This window comes from Mustela lutreola, chromosome 3 (assembly GCF_030435805.1).
Source record: "Mustela lutreola isolate mMusLut2 chromosome 3, mMusLut2.pri, whole genome shotgun sequence".
In the NCBI taxonomy this organism is placed as follows: Eukaryota; Metazoa; Chordata; class Mammalia; order Carnivora; family Mustelidae; genus Mustela; species Mustela lutreola.
In genome coordinates, this window is record NC_081292.1 from 51,566,422 (window position 1) to 51,590,877 (window position 24,456).

Below are 24,456 nucleotides of genomic sequence, written 5' to 3' on the forward strand. Positions count from 1 at the left end.
ATGGGAATATCCCTTATTTTCAAGGTATTCCAGGCATACAAACCCATAGATGCATTCAAAATTTACCTACTATGGGATTGCTTCCTAAAATATATGTATGCTTCCGGGGCGCCTTGGCAGTCTAGTCGGTTAAGACACGGATTCTTGACTTCTGCTCAGGTCCTGATTTCAGGGTGGTGAGAAGGAGCTTTACCTCAGGCTTCATATTTAGCACAGAATCTGCTTAAGACTCTCTCTCCCTCTGCCCTTCTTCCCCACACACTCTCTCTCTAAAGTAAATAAATCTTAAATATATATATATATAATATATTTCATATTAATTAAATAAGATAGAAAATATTTTAAAGCTCACTTTACACAATTTATATATTATTTAGCCATGAGTTATACATCTGATTATTAAACTTTTATGAACCCTGTAAAACACATTTTTTTAAAGATTTTATTTATTTTGACAGAGAGAGCAAGAGAGCTCAAGCAGGGAGAGCAGTCGCAGGCAGAGGGAGAAGAGGCTCCCCACTGAGCAGGGAACCTGAACCGGGGCTCGATTCCAGGACCCCGGGATCATAACCTGAGAGGAAGACAGATACTTAACCAACTGAGCCACCCAGGCATCCCTGTATAATATGTTTTAAAAGGTCTTATTTCTTTGATCAATTGGATATAAGATATTTCACAAGACAGTTAATCTTTTGAGTCTTGTTCCTTTGTGTCAAAAATAGCACATTTAGGGGTACCTGGGAGGTGCAGTTGGTTAAGCCATTAACCAACTCTCAGGGTCTCAGTTTCACTCAAGTCATTATCTCAGGGTTCTGAGATCAAGCCCTGTGTTGGGCTCCACGCTCAGCATGGAGTCTGCTTAAGAATCTTTCTCCCCGGGCTTTTGTTTGTTTGGAGATTTTTAATGACTGTTTCAATCTCCTTACTGGTTATGGGTCTGTTCAGGCTTTCTATTTCTTCCTGGTTCAGTTGTGGTAGTTTATATGTTTCTAGGAATGCATCCATTTCTTCCAGATTGTCAAATTTATTGCCGTAGAGTTGCTCATAGTATGTTCTTATAATAGTTTGTATTTCTTTGGTGTTAGTTGTGATCTCTCCTCTTTCATTCATGATTTTATTTATTTGGGTCCTTTCTCTTTTCTTTTTGATAAGTCGGGCCAGGGGTTTATCAATTTTATTAATTCTTTCAAAGAACCAGCTCCTAGTTTCGTTGATTTGTTCTATTGTTTTTTTGGTTTCTATTTCATTGATTTCTGCTCTGATCTTTATGATTTCTCTTCTCCTGCTGGGCTTAGGGTTTCTTTCTTGTTCTTTCTCCAGCTCCTTTAGGTGTAGGGTTAGGTTGTGTACCTGAGACCTTTCTTGTTTCTTGAGAAAGGCTTGTACCGCTATATATTTTCCTCTCAGGACTGCCTTTGTTGTGTCCCACAGATTTTGAACCGTTGTATTTTCATTATCATTTGTTTCCATGATTTTTTTCAATTCTTCTTTAATTTCCCGGTTGACCCATTCATTCTTTAGAAGGATACTGTTTAGTCTCCATGTATTTGGGTTCTTTCCAAACTTCCTTTTGTGGTTGAGTTCTAGCTTTAGAGCATTGTGGTCTGAAAATATGCAGGGAATGATCCCAATCTTTTGATACCGGTTGAGTCCTGATTTAGGACCGAGGATGTGATCTATTCTGGAGAATGTTCCATGTGCACTAGAGAAGAATGTGTATTCTGTTGCTTTGGGATGAAATATTCTGAATATATCTGTGATGTCCATCTGGTCCAGTGTGTCGTTTAAGGCCTTTATTTCCTTGCTGATCTTTTGCTTGGATGACCTGTCCATTTCAGTGAGGGGAGTGTTAAAGTCCCCTACTATTATTGTATTATTGTTGATGTGTTTCTTTGATTTTGTTATTAATTGGTTTATATAGTTGGCTGCTCCCACATTGGGGGCATAGATATTTAAAATTGTTAAATCTTCTTGTTGGACAGACCCTTTGAGTATGATATAGTGTCCTTCCTCATCTCTTATTATAGTCTTTGGCTTAAAATCTAATTGATCTGATATAAGGATTGCCACTCCTGCTTTCTTCTGATGTCCATTAGCATGGTAAATTCTTTTCCACCCCCTCACTTTAAATCTGGAGGTGTCTTCGGGCTTAAAATGTGTTTCTTGGAGGCAACATATAGATGGGTTTTGTTTTTTTATCCATTCTGAAACAAAAGCCCAGGGCCAGACGGCTTCCCGGGGGAATTCTACCAAACATTTAAAGAAGAACTAATTCCTATTCTCCTGAAACTCTTCCAAAAAATAGAAATGGAAGGAAAACTTCCAAACTCATTTTATGAGGCCAGCATCACCTTGATCCCAAAACCAGACAAGGATCTCACCAAAAAAGAGAGCTATAGACCGATATCCTTGATGAACACAGATGCGAAAATACTCAACAAAATACTAGCCAATAGGATTCAACAGTACATTAAAAAGATTATTCACCACGACCAAGTGGGATTTATTCCAGGGCTGCAAGGTTGGTTCAACATCCGCAAATCAGTCAATGTGATACAACACATCAATAAAAGAAAGAACAAGAACCATATGATACTCTCAATAGATGCTGAAAAAGCATTTGACAAAGTACAATATCCCTTTCTGATCAAAACTCTTCAAAGTGTAGGGATAGAGGGCACATACCTCAATATCATCAAAGCCATCTATGAAAAACCCACCGCAAATATCATTCTCAATGGAGAAAAACTGAAAGCTTTTCCGCTAAGGTCAGGAACACGGCAGGGATGTCCATTATCACCACTGCTATTCAACATCGTACTAGAGGTCCTAGCCTCAGCAATCAGACAACAAAAGGAAATTAAAGGCATCCAAATCGGCAAAGAAGAAGTCAAATTATCACTCTTCGCAGATGATATGATACTATATGTGGAAAACCCAAAAGACTCCACTCCAAAACTGCTAGAACTTATACAGGAATTCAGTAAAGTGTCAGGATATAAAATCAATGCACAGAAATCAGTTGCATTTCTCTACACCAACAGCAAGACAGAAGAAAGAGATATCAAGGAGTCAATCCCATTTACAATTGCATCCAAAACCATAAGATACCTAGGAATAAACCTAACCAAAGAGACACAGAATCTATACTCAGAAAACTATAAAGTACTCATGAAAGAAATTGAGGAAGACACAAAGAAATGGAAAAATGTTCCATGCTCCTGGATTGGAAGAATAAATATTGTGAAAATGTCTATGCTACCTAAAGCAATCTACACATTTAATGCAATTCCTATCAAAGTACCATCCATCTTTTTCAAAGAAATGGAACAAATAATTCTAAAATTTATATGGAACCAGAAAAGACCTCGAATAGCCAAAGGGATATTGAAAAAGAAAGCCAACGTTGGTGGCATCACAATTCCGGACTTCAAGCTCTATTACAAAGCTGTCATCATCAAGACAGCATGGTACTGGCACAAAAACAGACACATAGATCAATGGAGCAGAATAGAGAGCCCAGAAATAGACCCTCAAATCTATGGTCAACTAATCTTCGACAAAGCAGGAAAGAATGTCCAATGGAAAAAAGACAGCCTTTTCAATAAATGGTGCTGGGAAAATTGGACAGCCACATGCAGAAAAATGAAATTGGACCATTTCCTTACACCACACACAAAAATAGACTCAAAATGGATGAAGGACCTCAATGTACGAAAGGAATCCATCAAAATCCTTGAGGAGAACACGGGCAGCAACCTCTTCGACCTCTGCCGCAGCAACATCTTCCTAGGAACAACGCAAAAGGCAAGGGAAGCAAGGGAAAAAATGAACTACTGGGATTTCATCAAGATCAAAAGCTTTTGCACAGCAAAGGAAACAGTTAACAAAATCAAAAGACAACTGACAGAATGGGAGAAGATATTTGCAAACGACATATCAGATAAAGGACTAGTGTCCAGAATCTATAAAGAACTTAGCAAACTCAACACCCAAAGAACAAATAATCCAATCAAGAAATGGGCAGAAGACATGAACAGACATTTCTGCAAAGAAGACATCCAGATGGCGAACAGACACATGAAAAAGTGCTCCATATCACTCGGCATCAGGGAAATACAAATCAAAACCACAATGAGATATCACCTCACACCAGTCAGAATGGCTAAAATCAACAAGTCAGGAAATGACAGATGCTGGCGAGGATGCGGAGAAAGGGGAACCCTCCTACACTGTTGGTGGGAATGCAAGCTGGTGCAGCCACTCTGGAAAACAGCATGGAGGTTCCTCAAAATGTTGAAAATAGAACTGCCCTATGACCCAGCAATTGCACTATTGGGTATTTACCCTAAAGATACAAATGTAGTGATCCAAAGGGACACATGCACCCGAATGTTTATAGCAGCAATGTCCACAATAGCCAAACTATGGAAAGAACCTAGATGTCCATCAACAGATGAATGGATCAAGAAGATGTGGTATATATACACAATGGAGTACTATGCAGCCATCAAAAGAAATGAAATCTTGCCATTTGCGACAACATGGATGGAACTAGAGCGTATCATGCTTAGCGAAATAAGTCAAGCAGAGAAAGACAACTATCATATGATCTCCCTGATATGAGGAAGTGGTGATGCAACATGGAGGCTTAAGTGGGTAGAAGAAGAATAAATGAAACAAGATGGGATTGGGAGGGAGACAAACCATAAGTGACTCTTAATCTCACAAAACAAACTGAGGGTTGCCGGGGGGAGGGGGTTTGGGAGAAGGGGGTGGGATTATGGACATTGGGGAGGGTATGTGATTTAGTGAGTGCTGTGAAGTGTGTAAACCTGGTGATTCACAGACCTGTACCCCTGGGGATAAAAATATATGTTTATAAAAAATAAAAAATTAAAAAAAAAAAAAAAAAAAAAAAAAAGAATCTTTCTCCCCGGGCGGCCGGAATAGCTCAGTTGGGAGAGCGTCAGACTGAAGAATCTTTCTCCCCACACCCTTCGCCCCATCCCCTAAAATAAATAAATAAATCTTCTTCAAAAATAGCAAGTTTGGGCCAGATGATCTTCAACATCCCTCTAACTGATAACATCAACTTCTCTGTTAGTGTAATGGCTGAACTCATGCATGGCTTTTGATATTGTGAAGGGGAAGGTTTGTGAGGGAGAAGGGTTTGCTTCTTAAATCTTTGAAAATTCCTGTAAAACTCCACTCTGCAGTTTTCAGTCACTTTCTATCTCTGTAATATTACACACAGCAGTGACATTTTCTTCTTTCAAATCCCCATGTGACTTCATATTTCCTCCTCTTCTTGCACTTAACGTTTTACCATTGACAGCTCTTTAAAACATTAACTTTTTTTTTCCCTTGTTTAAATCTGGGGGGAGGGGCACCTGGGTGGCACAGTGGGTTAAGGCCTCTGCCTTTGGCTCAGGTGATGGTCCCAACCTGGGATCAAGCCCTGCATCCGGCTCTCTGCTCAACAGGGAGCCTGCTTCCTCCTCTCTGCCTACTTGTGATCTCTGTCTGTCAAATAAATAAATAAAATATTTAATAAATAAATAAATAAATAAATAAATAAATAAATCCGGGTGACTCGCATGCCAGGCTTCCTGACACCGACCGAGCCATGTTATACCTGTTGTTGCTATATACTTAGCGATATTGGCTCCTTACACTAGCAAGAGCCTCCGGGTTTGAATAATCAATTGCATAATCATTCAATCAATAAGCTTTTTGTTTTTCTTTTTTCACTTTAAGTAAATTGCCCACATTTTCCAAATCCTGACAAGATGTTTCTGCCACTTTGTTTCACAGAAGCCAGCTCCAACTTGAGTAAAGATTTATTTCTGTTACTCTCCTCAGAGGGAAGAGTCTTTCTCTCACAAGGCTAGACAGACAGGAAGAGAGTTGATATTCTTTACCTCTGAATTGCCACTCTCCGGTTGCTCTATTGTTCTATAAATTTCTCTGCTTTAACGCTCAGGGAAACATCTAAATCCAAACCATCATTTTACCTTTCTGCAATGATATTATCTACTAACACTCTGGTATCTCCCAATTTTTGAGAAAGATGGCTCCAAGATGGGATCCATTCTTGCTGACAGACTGACACTGGTCTGGATAGCCCAATTTAGAAACCTAGCCATAAGAATTTCTCATCCTCAACAAAGTGACATCTCTTTTCATTCAGCTATTACAAAATTATTTCCAACTCACATCTATAATATTATCTCACTCAGAAATATCCCAAGTCTAAACTCTTGAATTGTTATATCTTGCATTCTGACCACAAATACACATCTTTTTTGGCCCCTTTGTATTTGTATTATGTTCATTGAGAACACCAACCACAATACCCTTCTGTTTTATTTTTCTTTTCTCTTCTCTTTTCTTTCTTCCCACATCCTTTCCATTTCTTCAACCACTGTACATTTTGGTAAAAGGCCGATTTAGATACCATCCTCTTCAGGTCATTCAGCTATTATAATCTCTTCATTTTTAACTTCCCACCATACCGCTGTTTGTTCTTTTCAGCATACAAATATACTCACGCCTCTTCCAAAACAACAAAACAAACAAGCAAAAAAATTAGTATTTCATAACCTATTCTAGCTATTTTCCTTCTTCACTTTATTCTCAAATTTCTTAAGAAAAATAATTATCAGTGGACCCCTTTTTATCTCTTATTACTCTTCAATACATACCCCCACCCTTTAACCTCTCACAAAATCTAAACCACTACTTACCTCTTGATTAATAAATTTGGTCTTGCCTCTGGGCTGTAGTTGACACTGTTAGTTGCTTCTTCACTGATATTCTCTCTCTTTCTCTTTAATTTGATTATATCACTCCTGTTCATTAGCTCTTAGGCAATTTTATAGAATTCCCTACTTTCCACAACACTTGAAACTCAACTGTTCCCAAGCTTCTGTTCTCAGTCTCTCCCTTTTTTTTTTTCTCACAATTCTCTGTGAAAACTATATATTTCATTCAGAGTAAATGACAAAAATCTACAAGGCTGCCATAAATGTTGTGATCCAAGTTACCCTTCAGGATTAAAGTAGTCATTTCACTTACATCTGTTTTTACGGCACCCTTATGCCTGGATGCTGAAGTATAGCACCCTGCTACCCCTCTCAAAGGGGAACAGCTCTGAAGGGCCATCCCACCTTCACAGTTCTCCCTACATCTTATCAGGCCTCTTAGCTTTCCTATAGCAAACTTGGGTCCCAAGAGTACTTGCTAAAAAGCTTTCTCTGGTTAATCTGCACTTCAAAGTCTGCTTCCCATGGAAATGAACCTGTGACATTAGAGTTGGCTTAGAAACAGGGGCTCCAATGGGATTGTGGAGTCGGATCATCCATAATGAGGAATCCTATTACTGGCAGCACATACAGTGCATATAGCCCCTGAATAAAGTAGCATTACAATTGTTAACACTTTTACAGTGCCAAATTAGAATGTTTTACCAGAGGATAGAAATGCACCAGATGTTGTTTAATATGGAAGAAATAGAAATGATGAAGACAACTGAAATAAGTGGTGGTAGTAAGTGGAATGTGATGCTTTATTTTTTAAAAGATTTTATTTATTTGAGAGAGAGAGAGAAAGAGAGTACACAGAGGGACAGTGAGAAGGAGAAACAGACTTCCCTCTGAGCAGGGAGCCCAAGGCAGGGCTTGATCCCAAGACTCTGAGATCCTGACCTGAGCTAAAGATAGATGCTTAACTGACTGAGCCACCCAGGCATCCTGAAAGTGATGCTTTAGAAACTAAGTATGATTAATAGTTAAATAAAAGCTTAGTGTGAAAGCAAGAGAGCTCCCTTGACAGCTTATAGAGAGACTCTAATCTCATGAATTTAGAAGGTAAAGAAAGCTGAGCTCCAGAGGTTAATTCTCAGCCAAGACACATCTGCTATGCCACAGTCAGGTCCCAACTGAGAAACAAACTGGACCTTGGGATATGGGATAGGCATATCTAGGTTGATACACTTGGGTTGCAGAAATGATCCAATTCTATTAAGGGCTAGCACTTTTACCTTGTTTGAAAATGATTAACAACTTCTGTCCTTCAAGATAATTTATGTTTTCTCTCGTTATTACCCACATTGAACTCCTGTCCACTTATCTATAACTTGAGTTAAATAATATAACTAACTGGTTAGATCAGCTAAAGAAGGAAGTTGCTGTAGCATCAGTAGGATAAGGGAGTATATATGAGACTGGATGCTGGGGGTGTCTGATTAAAGAAGGCAGATCACAAAATTGGATAAGGAAGACTTGTTTTAGATGCAGTCTCCTGGTACACAGAATTAAATGCACAGGCAAGAAAGAACTCAAGGAAATGATGTTAACAAACTCATAATGACTATTAAAATGATCAAACTCACTAAGAAAAGTCAGACTTGCTTTAGTAGATAGTGAAAATGGGAACAAAGCTTAATGAAGTAGTTATGGTATTATACATATAATGCCCAAGAGTGGAAAACCCATCTTCTGATTACATGTTTGGGAGAATCTAGAAGAAACTACTTAACAAATCATTAAGAAATCTACACCAATATAACTAAGAAGAATAATAGTGAATTTCTTTTATGAACCAGGTGGCATTAAGCTATGCATTTCAGAACTGGGCTAACTAACAGTAATAGGAGAATGATTTGACCCTGGAGCCAGGGGCCAGATAGTAGTAGCATTTAATACTTAGATGCCAGATAGGTATATTACAGTAATAGACAGCAAGGTTAGAGTGACTGTCAGCGATCCTAATGTACTAAGAGCTATGGTGGTACATAAAAATCTCTGCATCCCCAAAGACTAGGAAAATGGGAAATTAAAAGGACATTCCTGAAAGAAGTTGGGGGCAGAATTTCTGGAATTGTAGAGAAAGGAGCTAAAGGGATATGTTCTCTAGGAAATGAACAACATGAACAACATGGATGGTATATGTATATTTTTTAATCATTTAACATCCTTTGGAATTGTCCTAAAAGCATGGAACAAATGGAGAAATATTCATTCATGAAAATATATTAAATGTCATTAACAACAATGAGAACCTGTGACACCTTAGTCCATGGTTTGCTCTCTTATCTCCTACCCCCCAGCTCCATTTTATGGAAGCTCTACAAGAGGTACTGTTTTGCAGGCAGAGTAACTAAATGGGTGAGATCCCTCCCTACCCTCAACTCCTAATTCGGATTATCACTTTATTCCTGAAGGGGGAGGCTGCCAGGAGTAGTTCCAACCCCTTTCTCTTGCTTCACATTGCAGAAACTTTATTCCAGACTGACATGGCCCTGTTCAGCCCCCAGTCATAGGTTGGAAGCTCTTCTCCAGCTGTCTTAGGCCAAGAATAGGGAATATGATCACCTTAATACAACTTGCTTGTAAGATGGACATTCCATGTCAGGAAGAGTAAGCCAGTTACATAAGGGTCTGCAAGTCCACTCATTGCTCACTCATAGATTAGAGTAACCCTCTGGAAAAAAAAAAAAAGTCTCCACTCCCCAACTATGATATAGTGGTGAAGGGATTCTTCCCAGAAGAAAAGGTAGGCAATAAACATGAAGAGCTCTATGGTTCTGGGTAAGGGAACTGATTTATTTGGAACAGATAATGAAGACTACTTGCCTGAGAAAAGTATTTAAAAAACAATGGTGGATTGTGGTGTAGAGTAATTAGGAGAAGGCTGGCAGTTCCATGATACAAGCAAAATGGTAAAGCAGCCATAACTTTAATAGAGTTGCTAGGATAAGAGACCCTTTCCCTAGACCCTTGAGAAGGTCCTCTTAGGACCACATTCAAATCCAGGGGTCAGGGAAGCTGTGCATATATGCTAAGCTGCACCCAGTCAGGAGCAGTTAGGGCAGGGCACGGGGCAGACCTGAACGTATTCCCACTTCTCACTCACATCCATTGACTCAGAAGGAAGCCTCACTCATTCAAGTGAAATACAGCTTAAAGTGAATCCACTGGGTCTATACTTATCACCTGGATAGGTGTCTGTTCTCCAAAGCCGTAAGTGGAATGGCACAATTACCATGTAGTTTCCTTGGCCTGGGGCGGGAGGTGGGGGGCGGGGTAACTAAGAAAATTTGCAGTAAGAAATGCCATGTGGAAACTTCTGAAACTGTTCTCTCTTCCTCTCCCAACTTGGCTAGTATACGAAAATGAAAGACCCATACCACACTAAAAACCTAAAAGATGCAGAGGTAGTGATACCCATCATATTTCCATTTCTCTCATCAGTTTGGCCTGTATAAAAACTTGACAGATGCTGGAGAATTGCTATAAACTACCACAAAGTGAACCAAGTAGTAGTTCTAATATCAACTGCTCAGCCAGTTGTAATATCTTAGTTACAGTGGATTAATATGGCCTGGGATACATGATATGTGGCTATTAATCTGTTAATATGTTCTTTTTCATTCCTATCTGAAATGTGAATGAAAAGGAATACAAAGTATATGTCTATGTAGCTACCACTGAACATGGATACTTTGGGCAACTTGCAGCAATGAATCAGCAGATAAGAAGAAAATATGCCTCCCAGTAGGGATCATCGACACTAATCATCATTATAAGGTAATCCTGATGTTATACAGTGAGACATGGAAGAATATGACTCAATCTTAAGTGATTCACTTAGGTGCCTCTTGGTATTCTCCTACTCGGTTTGATGGCAAGTGGACAAGTTCAGGAGCCATGTTTTAATTACCAGAAGATCCAAGGTCTTAGACTCTTCAAGGGATAGGACTCTGGGTCACTCTAGCATGTATGCTTCCTGGTCAAACAATGGTGCTGGCAGATATTGAGACTAATCTAGGATATATAATAAAGGATAGAAATTTTGTTCATCTGTTGAGGCATCAAGTTCACCTGTGTTAGTAGAGGCTGAAGCTCATTTCAATAAACTTCTTACAATGTTCTCCCAGAAAATATTTACATTAGAGTATTGAAAGACATGCTCCTAGAATGCACATAAAGCAAAAGAATATCTGAACACTTCAGGATCTACATTGTTGTGGATACTGTGCTGCACAGCCTTGAGTTCACTGTCAGAGTAGAAGAATTTATTTTTTTTTCAGCTGCTGGGAAGGTATTTTTGTCTGACAGCTCTCATATGTCAGACTTCTACAGGAGGTGCCTCAGCTAAAGAGAATTGCTTCACCCAACATCACATCCTAGGGAAAGCCCAGCATCCAATGGCTCGCTGATGCAGAGATATAAAGGGAAGTCCTTTCTTAATAATGGAGGACTATTCTGATAGTCCCTGCCAGCTCTTTCATCTCCTCATAGAGTTGGCCAAACCCTTTTCATGAGCGCCCCACAGTCCAATTTCTACACAATGCAGATTTTGTCATTTAAACCATACAGGTGTTTACAAACACCGTAATAAGTATCTCTTATTTCTTTCTTTTTTTTTTTTTAAGATTTTATTTATTCATTTGACAGACTGAGATCACAAGTAGGCAGAGAGGCAGGCAGAGAGAGAGTAAGGGAAGCAGGCTCCCTGCTGAGGAGAGTGCCCTATGCGGGGCTCTATTCCAGGACCCTGAGATCATGACCTGAGCCAAAGGCAGAGGCTGTAACTCACTGAGCCACCCAGGCTCCACTGTCTCTTATTTCTATCTTATGGTCAGATTCCCTAGGATCTTCACTTGTGATAAAGTCACATCCTACCCACCTTACACTATAACTTATTCTACCACACTTTCCTACTTGTTTGCTTTGCCCTAATCCATTGTCCTTCCTCCCTGCTCTTCTAGAAACAAGACAGGAATATTCCAATTAAGGCTTTTTTTGATGTTTTTAACAGCTGAAGGACTCTTCTTCCGCCAGCAGTGGGCTCCTAATCAACTTAGATCTTTGGTCAAATGGTCAATTCTTTTTTTTTTTTTTTTTTTTTTTTTTTTTTTTTTTTTTTATTTTTATTTTTTTTTTTTTTTTTATTTTTTTTTTTTATTTATTTTTTTTTTTATTTTTTATAAACATATATTTTTTATATACATATATTTTTATCCCCAGGTCTGTGAATCACCAGGTTTACACACTTCACAGCACTCACCAAATCACATACCCTCCCCAATGTCCATAATCCCACCCCCTTCTCCCCAACCCCCTCCCCCCGGCAACCCTCAGTTTGTTTTGTGAGATTAAGAGTCACTTATGGTTTGTCTCCCTCCCAATCCCATCTTGTTTCATTTAATCTTCTACCCACTTAAGCCTCCATGTTGCATCACCACTTCCTCATATCAGGGAGATCATATGATAGTTGTCTTTCTCTGCTTGACTTATTTCGCTAAGCATGATACGCTCTAGTTCCATCCATGTTGTTGCAAATGGCAAGATTTCATTTCTTTTGATGGCTGCATAGTATTCCATTGTGTATATATACCACATCTTCTTGATCCATTCATCTGTTGATGGACATCTAGGTTCTTTCCATAGTTTGGCTATTGTGGACATTGCTGCTATAAACATTCGGGTGCATGTGTCCCTTTGGATCACTACATTTGTATCTTTAGGGTAAATACCCAATAGTGCAATTGCTGGGTCATAGGGCAGTTCTATTTTCAACATTTTGAGGAACCTCCATGCTGTTTTCCAGAGTGGCTGCACCAGCTTGCATTCCCACCAACAGTGTAGGAGGGTTCCCCTTTCTCCGCATCCTCGCCAGCATCTGTCATTTCCTGACTTGTTGATTTTAGCCATTCTGACTGGTGTGAGGTGATATCTCATTGTGGTTTTGATTTGTATTTCCCTGATGCCAAGTGATATGGAGCACTTTTTCATGTGTCTGTTGGCCATCTGGATGTCTTCTTTGCAGAAATGTCTGTTCATGTCTTCTGCCCATTTCTTGATTGGATTATTTGTTCTTTGGGTGTTGAGTTTGCTAAGTTCATATCAGATAAAGGACTAGTGTCCAGAATCTATCAAATGGTCAATTCTTGATGTGGTCTACCTGAATACCTTATACACACACACACACACACACACACACACGGACCAAGCAGGCACTCCTAAAACTCCTTCATTCTCTCTCTCTTTCATTTCTATAGAATTTACTGATTTTTTAATAAATAGTACATTTATATAATTATTGTATTTATTATTTTTGTTTCCACTCAAAAACTATAAGCTCAGTTACCTGTCCAAGATCACCTGGGTGATCCTTTTCACCCAGGATCACTTTCCCAAACATGCATCTCCTTTCATACTTCTTACATACTAATAATGTACTAATCTCTCTAGAAAGTCAGTAGCTATCCTGAGGAATATTTATTTATATCAATTACCTTTCCAAATTGTCCCCAAATTATCTTTAACTCCATACTTATTTTCTTAACATTAGTTCTCACATTTTTCATGAATTAAATGTGTTCTAGCTGCTCCCTTTGATCTCAAATTCAAACCTTCACTAATTTTTTCTCTACAAAAAAACCTGTCTGAGTTGACTTTTACCATTCTCCTGCTTAAGTCTCACACCAACCCAAATTTCTTATCTTACTAAATCTGTTTTTCCCTGAAAAAAAGTACGTACTCTTATTGTGTATCTGTTAAGATATTTTTGGTTGTAAGAAACAGACTGAGAGCCAGATACACATTAAAGCTAGGCATTTGATTATCTCCCATAATAAAAATTTGGAGATGATCAATTCCAAGTTTAGTTCGGCCATTCAAAAATATCATCAATGTTCCAGGTGCTCTCTAGCTTCCTTATTATCCTTAGTAGGTAACTTTTTGTTCTTAGTTTTGACTCTCCATGCAAGGAAGGGAATCACCATATCACCATGAAAATAACCCATGGGAAAGATGAGAGCATCATTGATTTGAGCCTGCCCTCATCTTATCAAAAAAAAGAGTCTTTGCTAATAGACAAATAATAATAGCTTCTCCGTCACATACCATCACATGCCTACTTTGAGATAAATCATGTCCAAGGGAAATCAGGATTGCTAAAATTTGCTTCACTAGAGACTTTCAAAAAACTTTATCACAAACTTTAGAAGAAAACTTATTTTCTACTATGATCTTGTTGAAGAAATACTTTAGTATTATTCATGCATCTGAGAGATTCTATAATATATATATATATATTACTATTACATTATGGTATAATATTGATGCAGAATATCAATATCATATACATATTATCAGTTTAATATTATAACTGATATAACCTATATTAATATATGTGATTCAATGCTTATAATGTATAATTATTTATATGTAATTCTATTTTATATATTTTATCCTATCTACTTTTGTTAAATGCCAGTGATGATCTAAATCAAACATATGAACAACTAACAGAGTGAATACTTGTGCTTTTACTAACAGTGGGAAAGAACCAATCTGAATTATTTCTATGGGGGTTAGAGTGGAAGAGTAACGTCTTTTTTAAAAAATTTATTTATTTATTTTAATTTCTTTTCAGCGTAACAGTATTCATTGTTTTTGCATCACACCCAGTGCTCCATCCCTAATACCCACCATCTTGTTCCCCCAACCTCCCACCCCCGCCCCTTCAAGACCCTCAGGTTGTTTTTCAGAGTCCATAGTCTCTCATGGTTCCTCCCCTTCCAATTTCCATCAACTCCCTTCTCCTTTCTAACTCCCCATGTCCTTCATGTTATTCGTTATGCTCCACAAATAAGTAAAACCATATGATACTTGATTCTCTCTGCTTGACTTATTTCACTCAACATAATCTCTTCCAGTCCCATCCATGTTGCTACAAAAGTTGGGTATTCATTTGTTCTGATGAAGGCATAATACTCCATGGTGTATATGGACCACATCTTCCTTATCCATTCATCCGCTGAAGGGCATCTTGGTCCTTTCCAGAGTTTGGCGACCGTGGCCATTGCTGCTATAAACATTGGGGTACAGATGGCCCTTCTTTTCACTACATCTGTATCTTTGGGGTAAATACCCAGTAGTGCAATTGCAGGCTCATAGGGAAGCTCTATTTTTAATTTCTTGAGGAATCTCCACACTGTTCTCCAAAGTGGCTTCACCAACTTGCATTCCCACCAACAGTGTAAGATGGTTCTCCTTCCTCCACATCCTCTCCAACATATGTTGTTTCCTGTCTTGCTAATTTTGGCCATTCTAACTGGTGTAAGGTGGTATCTCAATATGGTTTTAATTTGGATTTCCCTGATGGCTAGCAATGATGAACATTTTTTCATGTGTCTGATAGCCATTTGTATGTCTTCATTGGGGAAGTGTCCATATCTTCTGCCCATTTTTTGATATGATTATCTGTTTTGTGTGTGTTGAGTTTGAGGAGTTCTTTATAGATCTTGGATATCAACCTTTTGCCTGTACTGTCATTTGCAAATATCTTCTCCCATTCCATGGGTTGCCTCTTTGTTTTGTTGCCTGTATCCTTTGCTGAGCAGAAGCTTTTGATCTTGATGAAGTCCCAAAATTCATTTTTTGCTTTTGTTTCCTTTGCCTTTGGCGACTTATCTTGAAAGAAGTTGTTGTGGCTGATATTGAAGAGGTTACTGCCTATGTTCTCCTCTAGGATTCTGATGGATTCCTGTCTCACGCTGAGGCCTTTTATCCATTTTGAGTTTATCTTTGTGTATGTTGTAAGAGAATGGCCGAGTTTCATTCTTCTACATATAGCTGTCCAGTTTTCCCAGCACCATTTATTGAAGAGACTGTCTTTTTCCCACTGCATATTTTTTCCTGTTTTGTCGAAGATTATTTGACCATAGAGTTGAGGGTCCATATCTGGGCTCTCTACTCTGTTCCACTGGTCTATGCGTCTGTTTTTATGCCACTACCATGCTGTCTTGGTGATCACAGCTTTGTAGTAAAGCTTGAAATCAGGTAATGTGATGCTGCCAGTTTTATTTTTATTTTTCAACATTTCCTTAGCAATTCTGGGTCTCTTCTGATTCCATACAAATTTTAGGATTATTTGCTCCAGCTCTTTGAAAAATACCGGTGGAATTTTGATCAGAATGGCATTAAAAGTAACTTCTTAAGGTATACTGCCACACATTTTGTGGATTGAGTGGTATCTGAACAAAACTGAGGTGTTTTGAACAATGACAAAGGCTGATATTGACTGTTACTAATGGAATCTATAGCACAAGCTATTGTTTGTATATTCATAAATTGTGTTTTTGTTTTTTCTTGGCTTAAATACTAAAAATCATGTTGAGGTCTAGAAGTACTCCTTTCTGTTTAAGAAGTTGTATTTGATTGCCATAAAATGGATTAACTGTATTTCTTACAGTCTCTCACAGTAAATTTTTTTTAAAGGTTTTATTTATTTATTTGACAGAGAGATAGAGAGAGAGAGCACAAGTAGGCAGAGCAGCAGGCAGAGGGAGAGGGAAAAGCAGGCTCTCCAATGAGCAGGGAGCCCAATGCGGGGCTGGATTCCAGGACCCTGGTACCATGACTTGAGCTGAAAGCAGCTGCTTAACTGACTGAGCCACCCAGGTGCCCATTCACAGTAAATTTTCTTTACCTTGATCATGTCTTCTTTGAACCGTTAGTGTAATTGTTAGTCTAAGGTCATACTTCCTTTTTTTTTGTTCATTTTTTAAAACCAGAGTCTGAGCTTCTCATGGCTTTTGTTATTTTTTACTCATTTCTATTCACTCATCTCCTAAGAGCACCTGGCATCTATATTTAATGCTTTCTGAACAATGGAATTAATATATTTTGAGTAAATCTTCAACATGAAATTTCTAAATTTTTCAAAATTTTACTGTATGGTCATAATGGATACTTTAACATAGATAAAATAATTTTCTTTAAATATGGATAAAATTATACCTTATAGAGTGATACATATTAAGTTTCAATTCTTTTTTTTTTTTTTAAAGATTTTATTTATTTATTTGATAGAGAGAGATCACAAGTAGACGGAGAGGCAGGCAGAGAGAGAGAGAGAGAGGGAAGCAGGCTCCCTGCTGAACAGAGAGCCCGATGCGGGACTCGATCCCAGGACCCTGAGATCATGACCTGAGCCGAAGGCAGCGGCTTAACCCACTGAGCCACCCAGGAGCCCAGTTTCAATTCTTGATATACCACAAAGTGGATTGGTCATAGCAGTTCCCACTAAAAGCCTGATGTATAAAATGAATTAGTTATAATTTTTGTGGTGTCTTGTGCTACATTTTTGTTTCTTTGATCATAGCCTGTTTGTAGGGCAAGCACTATAGGGAAGGGAAAAACAGGAAGTTATTTTTACATAAGTTGTTTATATATTATGAGAAATGAAAGGATAGAGATATCTGAAAGTGCTCAAAATCAAGCCTTTGTTGTATCAGATAGATGACAATTTCATACTTACAACACCTTGCAATCCCAATACATATTGGTGGGATTTGCTTTTTTGTTTTTTTGTTCTTATCAAAACCTAGGGGCGCCTGGGTGGCTCAGTGGGTTAAAGCCTCTGCCTTCAGCTCAGGTCATGATCCCGGGGTCCTGGGATCGAGCCCCGCATCGGGCTCTCTGCTCCGTAGGGAGCCTGCTTCCTCCTCTCTCTCTGCCTGCCTCTCTGCCTACTTGTGCTCTCTGTCTATCAAATAAATAAATAAAATCTTAAAAAAAAAAAAAAAAAAAAACCTAAATAAATGTACCAGTTCTTGTATTCTGAAACCCATTATTTTTCTTGAAATTTTAGAATAGCTTCAGTTTTTGGAATAATTTATATTTGATTTGTAATAGAAGTTTAATACACACATCTACATATATATAAAGAATTTTGTGCATTGAAGATATGCCCTTACATGGTGTAAATAAGGACAGTTAGTTAACTGGCATTTTGTGTCATTTGAAGCTATGGAAGTGAAGCAAATATCTCTGTCTTTGAAATGCCTAAGACAATTGTTTTATTATTTAAATTAGTTAAATCAGAGTTAACTAGAAAAATTAAAATAACTGAGTACATCTAATTACTTAAGCACTCTGGTGAGTTGGGGTAGATGCTGAAGGAAATAATTATTCTTCATTATATTCAGATTTCTTTACAAAGAATCAGTTCTTAATGGTAGCTCTGTTTTGTTCAAAAATAGCAAATGAAATCTTTATTGGATGTTCTTTTCTCCTGTGGATTTTTTTCTTTCCACAAAGGGAAAATGGACTAAAATAAACCTTTTTTTTTTTTTTAAGAGTTAGTATTTAATTGTTTTTCTCTGTTTGATGTATTTGTATATGTCTATTTTTTATTTAATAGAAGCAATATATTTTACATAGGTAGATAGCCATCACTGATTGTCAAGATCTTTTCATGTATGAACTAAGATAAAAGATAACAAAAACTACTTTTTGTAACTTTCTGTAGATACAGAACTTTATTTTGCCTAGAAAATCCAGTGATGGCACATGATAAAATACATGACATATCTAATCTTTCAATAAAAATTATTTTTTTCCTATACATCCTCTGTGTAACAGTTTACTAACTAGGTTGAGGGAATGGCATAAGAATGGTTCTTGATGTTTTGGATTTTTAAAAAAAATATGAAGAAATTCGGGGAACAAATAATTTCCAAAATTTCTTTTATTGGGTCAAACTATGAAAAGCAAATCAGAGATGCCCAGATGGCTCAGTTGGTTAAGCCTCTGCCTTGGGCTCAGGACATGATTCCAGGGTCCTGGGATGGAACCCCATGTCCTTGGACTCTCTGCTCAACAGGAAGCCTGCTTCTCTCTCTGCCTTCTTCTCCCCCTGCTTATGCTCTCTCTCTCTTTTTCTCTCTCCCTGACAAAGAAATAAATTAAAAAAAAAAAAAAAGAAAAGACAAATAAAATAAGCAACTCAAAGAAGAGAGTAGGCAAAGAAGAAGGAGGAGAAAGTGAAGGAGAAATGATGAAAATAAAGGAAAAATTATCATGTACCAGCATCTGGATTGTCAGGCAAGAAATTTGTTGGCTTTCTGGGAATCTCACTTTTGGGGGGAAGGAAGAAACCTTCAAAAAGTTCTGCTCACTTGGAACTTTTGCTAAACAACAAGAGCAAAAATGGTCTCTCTCAAACTCTTTCTGTGTGTGTGTGTGTGTGTGTGTGTGTGTGTGTGTGTGTGTGTGTATGTTTAGGGCTTTGTAGATCTTAGATAAATTTTGGGGGGGGAGTTGCACCTGGGTGGCTCAGTTGTTAAGCGTCTGCCTTCCACTGAGGTCATGATTCCAGAGCTCTGGGATCAAGCCCCACATTGGGCTCCCTGCTCAGCGGGAAGCCTGCTTCTCCCTCTTCTACTCCCCCTGCTTGTGTTCTCCTCTCTTGCTGTGTCTCTCTCTGTCAAATAAATAAAATCTAACAACAACAACAAAAAAATTTGTATTTTTTTCACACATTACAGGTCATCATTAAAAAACTTTCTACTGTGAAGTTTTCTGAAATAAACACTTGCTTATTTTATTAACTGGAACTACAAATCACAAGTTTTGAAGAGTATTTACTTGCAGATACTTTATAGGGCATAACAAAAAGATACAGGCAGAATTCAAAATTTCTTATTTTGGGGGAAAGAAATTAAGAACAAAGAGGACCAAACATATAGACAGCCCTCCCTGATCAGTATACTGTTTAATATCAAAAATGGTTTGATGCACAAATTCACCAATATATACCTATGAAATATATTTATATAAATATATAATAATATCTAGATAAAACAATATTTAGAGAAGTAATATTTTGAAGAAAAACAGAAAATGACATGTAGAAAATAAATAGGAAGGTTATAGATCAAGGACTCTTCTATCTCTAGCATCACCAAGAGTAGGAGTGTCTCTCGAGATTTCTAAAGAAAACTATTACCTTCCCACTCTAAACCTGTAATTTGCCACATTAGGCTAGCATTACTTAACTACTAAAAATGATCCAATTCTTTTTCTTTGTTCTGATTTGATGCCATGTAAGAAACATTCTGATATAGCTTGTCTTCTGATAAATTCTTCTACTGGGAAAAATGCACTGATCACTCGTAACTGTCTTAGAATCATTTAAGAAGTTTGAACTTTCATTGTAAAAAGCAAATTTATTTTATTTGTATCTGACCTTTGAACTTGATGTTCCCTGCCTACTAAAATAAAAATCTTTTGTGTTGGCATAAAGTAACAACATCGAAAACACCCTTGTGTAGTAGACACTTGGTATTTTGTGTGTATAGTCAATCTCACAACAACTGAAATTGAAGATAGCACCAGTATTTTACAGCTGGAAAATTTAAGCTCCAAGGCATTAATATTGTGAAAAAGAAAGAAAGAAAGAAAGAAAGAAAGAAAGAAAGAAAGAAAGAAAGAAAGAAAGAAAAAAAGAAAGAAAGAAAGAGAGAGAAATTAAGCCCAATTCTGCCTGATTCTGCCTGATTTCAAAGTCTACTTTTTGTTTCTAGCATTGTTATACACTATCTTCTTTGATAGTTGTGGTGCTACTTGCTGGCATTTCTTATGATAAATAAAGTTTACAATATGCTGTTTAACAGTAACTACTTCATTATTTTTATGTTTGATAGTTTTGATTTAGATGAATTATAAGTTTTCAAGAGGGCAAGAAGCAAGTTACATACTTGTACATTTTCTAAAGGGCTACATACAGAGTTAACCAAATGGTCACAACCTGATCTGTATCGATTGATCAATTTTTGTGACTTCAGGAAGTTTTCATGTTACTTAAAAACAAAGTCATTCTTTTTGGTTTTGTAAGCTGTAATGCCAAATAATTGCTTTGCGTAAACTTTTCACTTATAAACTAGTTATTTTTAGCAACTTTAAAAACAATTTATAGAGTGAAGGAAAAAACCATCACAAAGGGTAATCTACAATGAAATCCATTTATCATTATGGGGTAATTAAAATTTTGCAACTTTTTTCTCATTAGCTTTTCCCTCGACTTAGTTTCTATTGATTTTGTCTCAAATAATTGAGAGAAAATTAATACAAATCTTATGTACTCCTGAATACTGATCTTAAGCCAAAGCCTAATTACTAAATTTTAGGTTCTATATTCATCAGATTTACCTTTGTTTGCCATTATTTTCCTCTCTTGTAATTAGGTTCTGTCCATTATTATCAACTCTTCTTAAAGACTTGAGGAAAGTTCTCAGGATTAATTTCTTTGTTCTCTAGGTAAATTTCTTTGTTCTCTATCAGATAAGTGAAGATAGTTTAAAAAACAAACAAAAAGAAAAAACACCACCTTAATAAAACTGTCAATAGCCTAGTATTTTGCACAAATAAAGAAAACCTACCACTACTATACATGAAGGCTTCGAAGTATTATAAAATACTTATGTTATAAGGATGTTCAAATATTATCTAGTACAATTGCACATCTACTATTGGAGTGCCTACTTACATGGCTACTAGGCCTACCTTCTCCTGGTTGAATACTTTCAGTGGTTGGGAGAAAACACTTTCAGAAAAGCTAATTATATTATATTATAGCATTAGAACCTATCAGACCACCTTAAATAAATATAGTTTTAATAACATTGTTTTTACATTTTATGGTTTCCAGTCAAACTTACGTGAAACTTAATTACATTAGTTAGTTGCATTACATTACAACTAATTACATTAGTTACATGACCAACCTTCTTATTAATACTAGAATGTAAGCCCAAAATTGAGCTACAGCTATTTTACTTATGATAAAGTGGCATATACTCATTAACTCAACAAACAGACGTTTGTTGTTATTTTCAGAAAGAAAAAAAAAAAAAAAGCTTGGTCTGTTACATAAAAATCATGCATGGCTGAATGTCGGTTTTCTGGCCTCCAATAGACTCCAAGAGATGGTTTAGGGTGGACTATCAATCTATTCTTTTGCTCGTTGTAACACTAAGCAAGATACCTAGTTTGTAGCATTAATACAAGCAGAATTCACATTTGGGCTTTTACAAAGTTGGTATAGAAACTGTGGGGATAATCTAAATGATGAGCTTTCATTTCCCTTTTTATCTTTTCCATTTTTTTTTAAATTTTCCTTTTTTATCGTTTTTGGGTGTCCAGAAGGGAAGGAAAATGTTTAAGTATTTGGATATGAAATCTATAATGGAATTTCTGATGGGAAAAGGAAACTTACCCCAATGTCTAGAAAATGACGGTTAAATATATATATATATATATATATATATATATATATATATTTCATCATGTTCTACAGAATAATTGGTTTAATATTGGTCATGTACCATGTTTTCTGTCTGGATGATACACCTTTCAATAGATAAGGTGTATTTGGGTAATTGTCTGGAAATGTTTTGTAAAACATTGTTTTGGTTAGCTGAGGTTTAAAACTGACCAGGATTTTGATAAAATGTCTGAGGGCAATACAAATGTATGCAAAGTCATTATGCCCTAATATGTATCTTTTTAAGAAGTCTTAATGAAAATTAAAAAAAAAAAACTGAAGAGGGTATGAAACTTAGGTATTTAGTATTATGAATCAACATAAGTACCACATAAGGGCTTACCCGGAATTTTATGGTAAGCAATTGTTCCATTGCTATATTCACCCTTTGGCCTGAGGTCAGACATTTGAATGGAACTAAAGATTCAATACACCAAATGCTCTGGAATAACTGCTTATGTAAATTGAGTATTTGTATCTATCAATTATTTGCCAAATATAGAAAGTAAAAAGGTTTGGAATACATAAACATGGCAAGTTCACATATTAAGTAAACTCTTTAAAACAATATTGCACATAGTCCTTTTAAAAGTAACATTAGAGCATTAAGTACAATTGGAATGCCTGGTAGCTCTGTTAGGCATCTCTGACTCTTGATTTTGGTTCAAGTCATGACCTCAGGGTCATGAGATCAAACCCTGCATCAGGCTCTGTGCTAGGTGTGGTACCTGCTTAGGATTCTCTCTCTCTCTCTCTCTCCACTCTGTCCCCCTGTCTGAACTCTCTCTTTTTCTCTCTCTAAAAGAAAAAGAGGAAAAAAAAAAAAAAGGAAAAAAAATACTGAGCCTAGCTTAATTTTTCAGTTAGGTATCTCTAATGTTCTTAAAGGAAAAAATTTTGAAATCCTAATTTTTCCAAGTAGTTTATTTAATTAAACAAAAAAACAGGAAAGAAGCTTTTTTACAATTACAGAAATGAAAAGAGACTCTAATACCACACAGCAAGACAATGATGATGGCTTATGAACTACTTAATTTGGATATACCCTTCCCCGGAGATCCTTTACAAATACTAAGTAGGGAAATGTTCAAACCTGACTGAATATCATATACCCAGGATATTGCTGATACACTGATTACTAGAATTTGAGGGGAACTATTAGCTTGAATGATAACACAAGGAAAGTTAAGTGCATTTAGTTTTGTGTTTTGCATATTAATGTTCAGTTAAAGATAGGAAGCAAGGTACCCCATCATTTGCTAGTTTTCAAGGAGACTTAGTTTTCCTCTTAAATGAAAGCCGCAGTAGCATACAAAAAGGGCCTTCCAGATTTTTCTCTCAGTTATTCCATCCACATTAAAAATTAAATTTCTTTCCAGAACATGTTCAGGGAATGAAAATTCAAAGCATTTTAAATTCTAAGAGTTCTAAAACATTACTACATAATCTTAGTACTGAATAAAATGACATTTAATTTTGAATCACCTGTGAATGACAAACATATTTGGATGTAACTTTTCTGAAGTCACCTTGAACACCTAATGTTTTAATATGAAAATATATCCTTTACCAAATTAAAAAAGAATCACCCCAAGGATGATGTGTGTTTGGGCTTATAAGATTTTATTTTAAGTTCTTTACAAAATATTCCTAAATCAAGTTTGTACATAGAAATTATAACAACAAATGCACTTTAGAACACATACAGGGATGCCTGAGTAACTCAATTGGTTAATTATCTGCCTTTGGATCAGGTCATAATCCCACAGTCCTAGAACTGAGGCCCTCACTGGGCTCTCTGCTCAGTGGGAAGCCTTCTCCTACCTCTCCCTTTGCCCCTCCCCTCCCATCATACTCTCTCCCATGTGTGTACTCTCTCTCTCAAATAAATAAAATCCTAAAGAGAAAAAGAACACATATATAGTAGCTCTGTAAAATGGATAATATTTTTAAATTTAATAATAAATGGAAATCCACTTGTAAGTGATTTCCCCACAACTTTATTTTTCTTTTTGCTAATAAACTTTGGTGTCACTGTCTTAAGTGATAATATACAACAGATATGATTTTTTCAATAGTCAAACTCATTAAATATTAAAAAATAGAGTTAAAATGGGAGCTAGTCATCAGTTAATGTGAAATAAAAGACCAAAATAAAATCTGTCAATATCATATGATTGATCTTTTATTTTTTTGGTGTTGCTAAGTAAATAAAATTTGCTAAATATACATCTATTATATATCGAACATGATTTTGGAGACTGTTCTCTAAGGTTATTTGGTAGCAAATACATAGCTGTGTGGGTAATCCAGTTTACTTGTTGCTGTCAT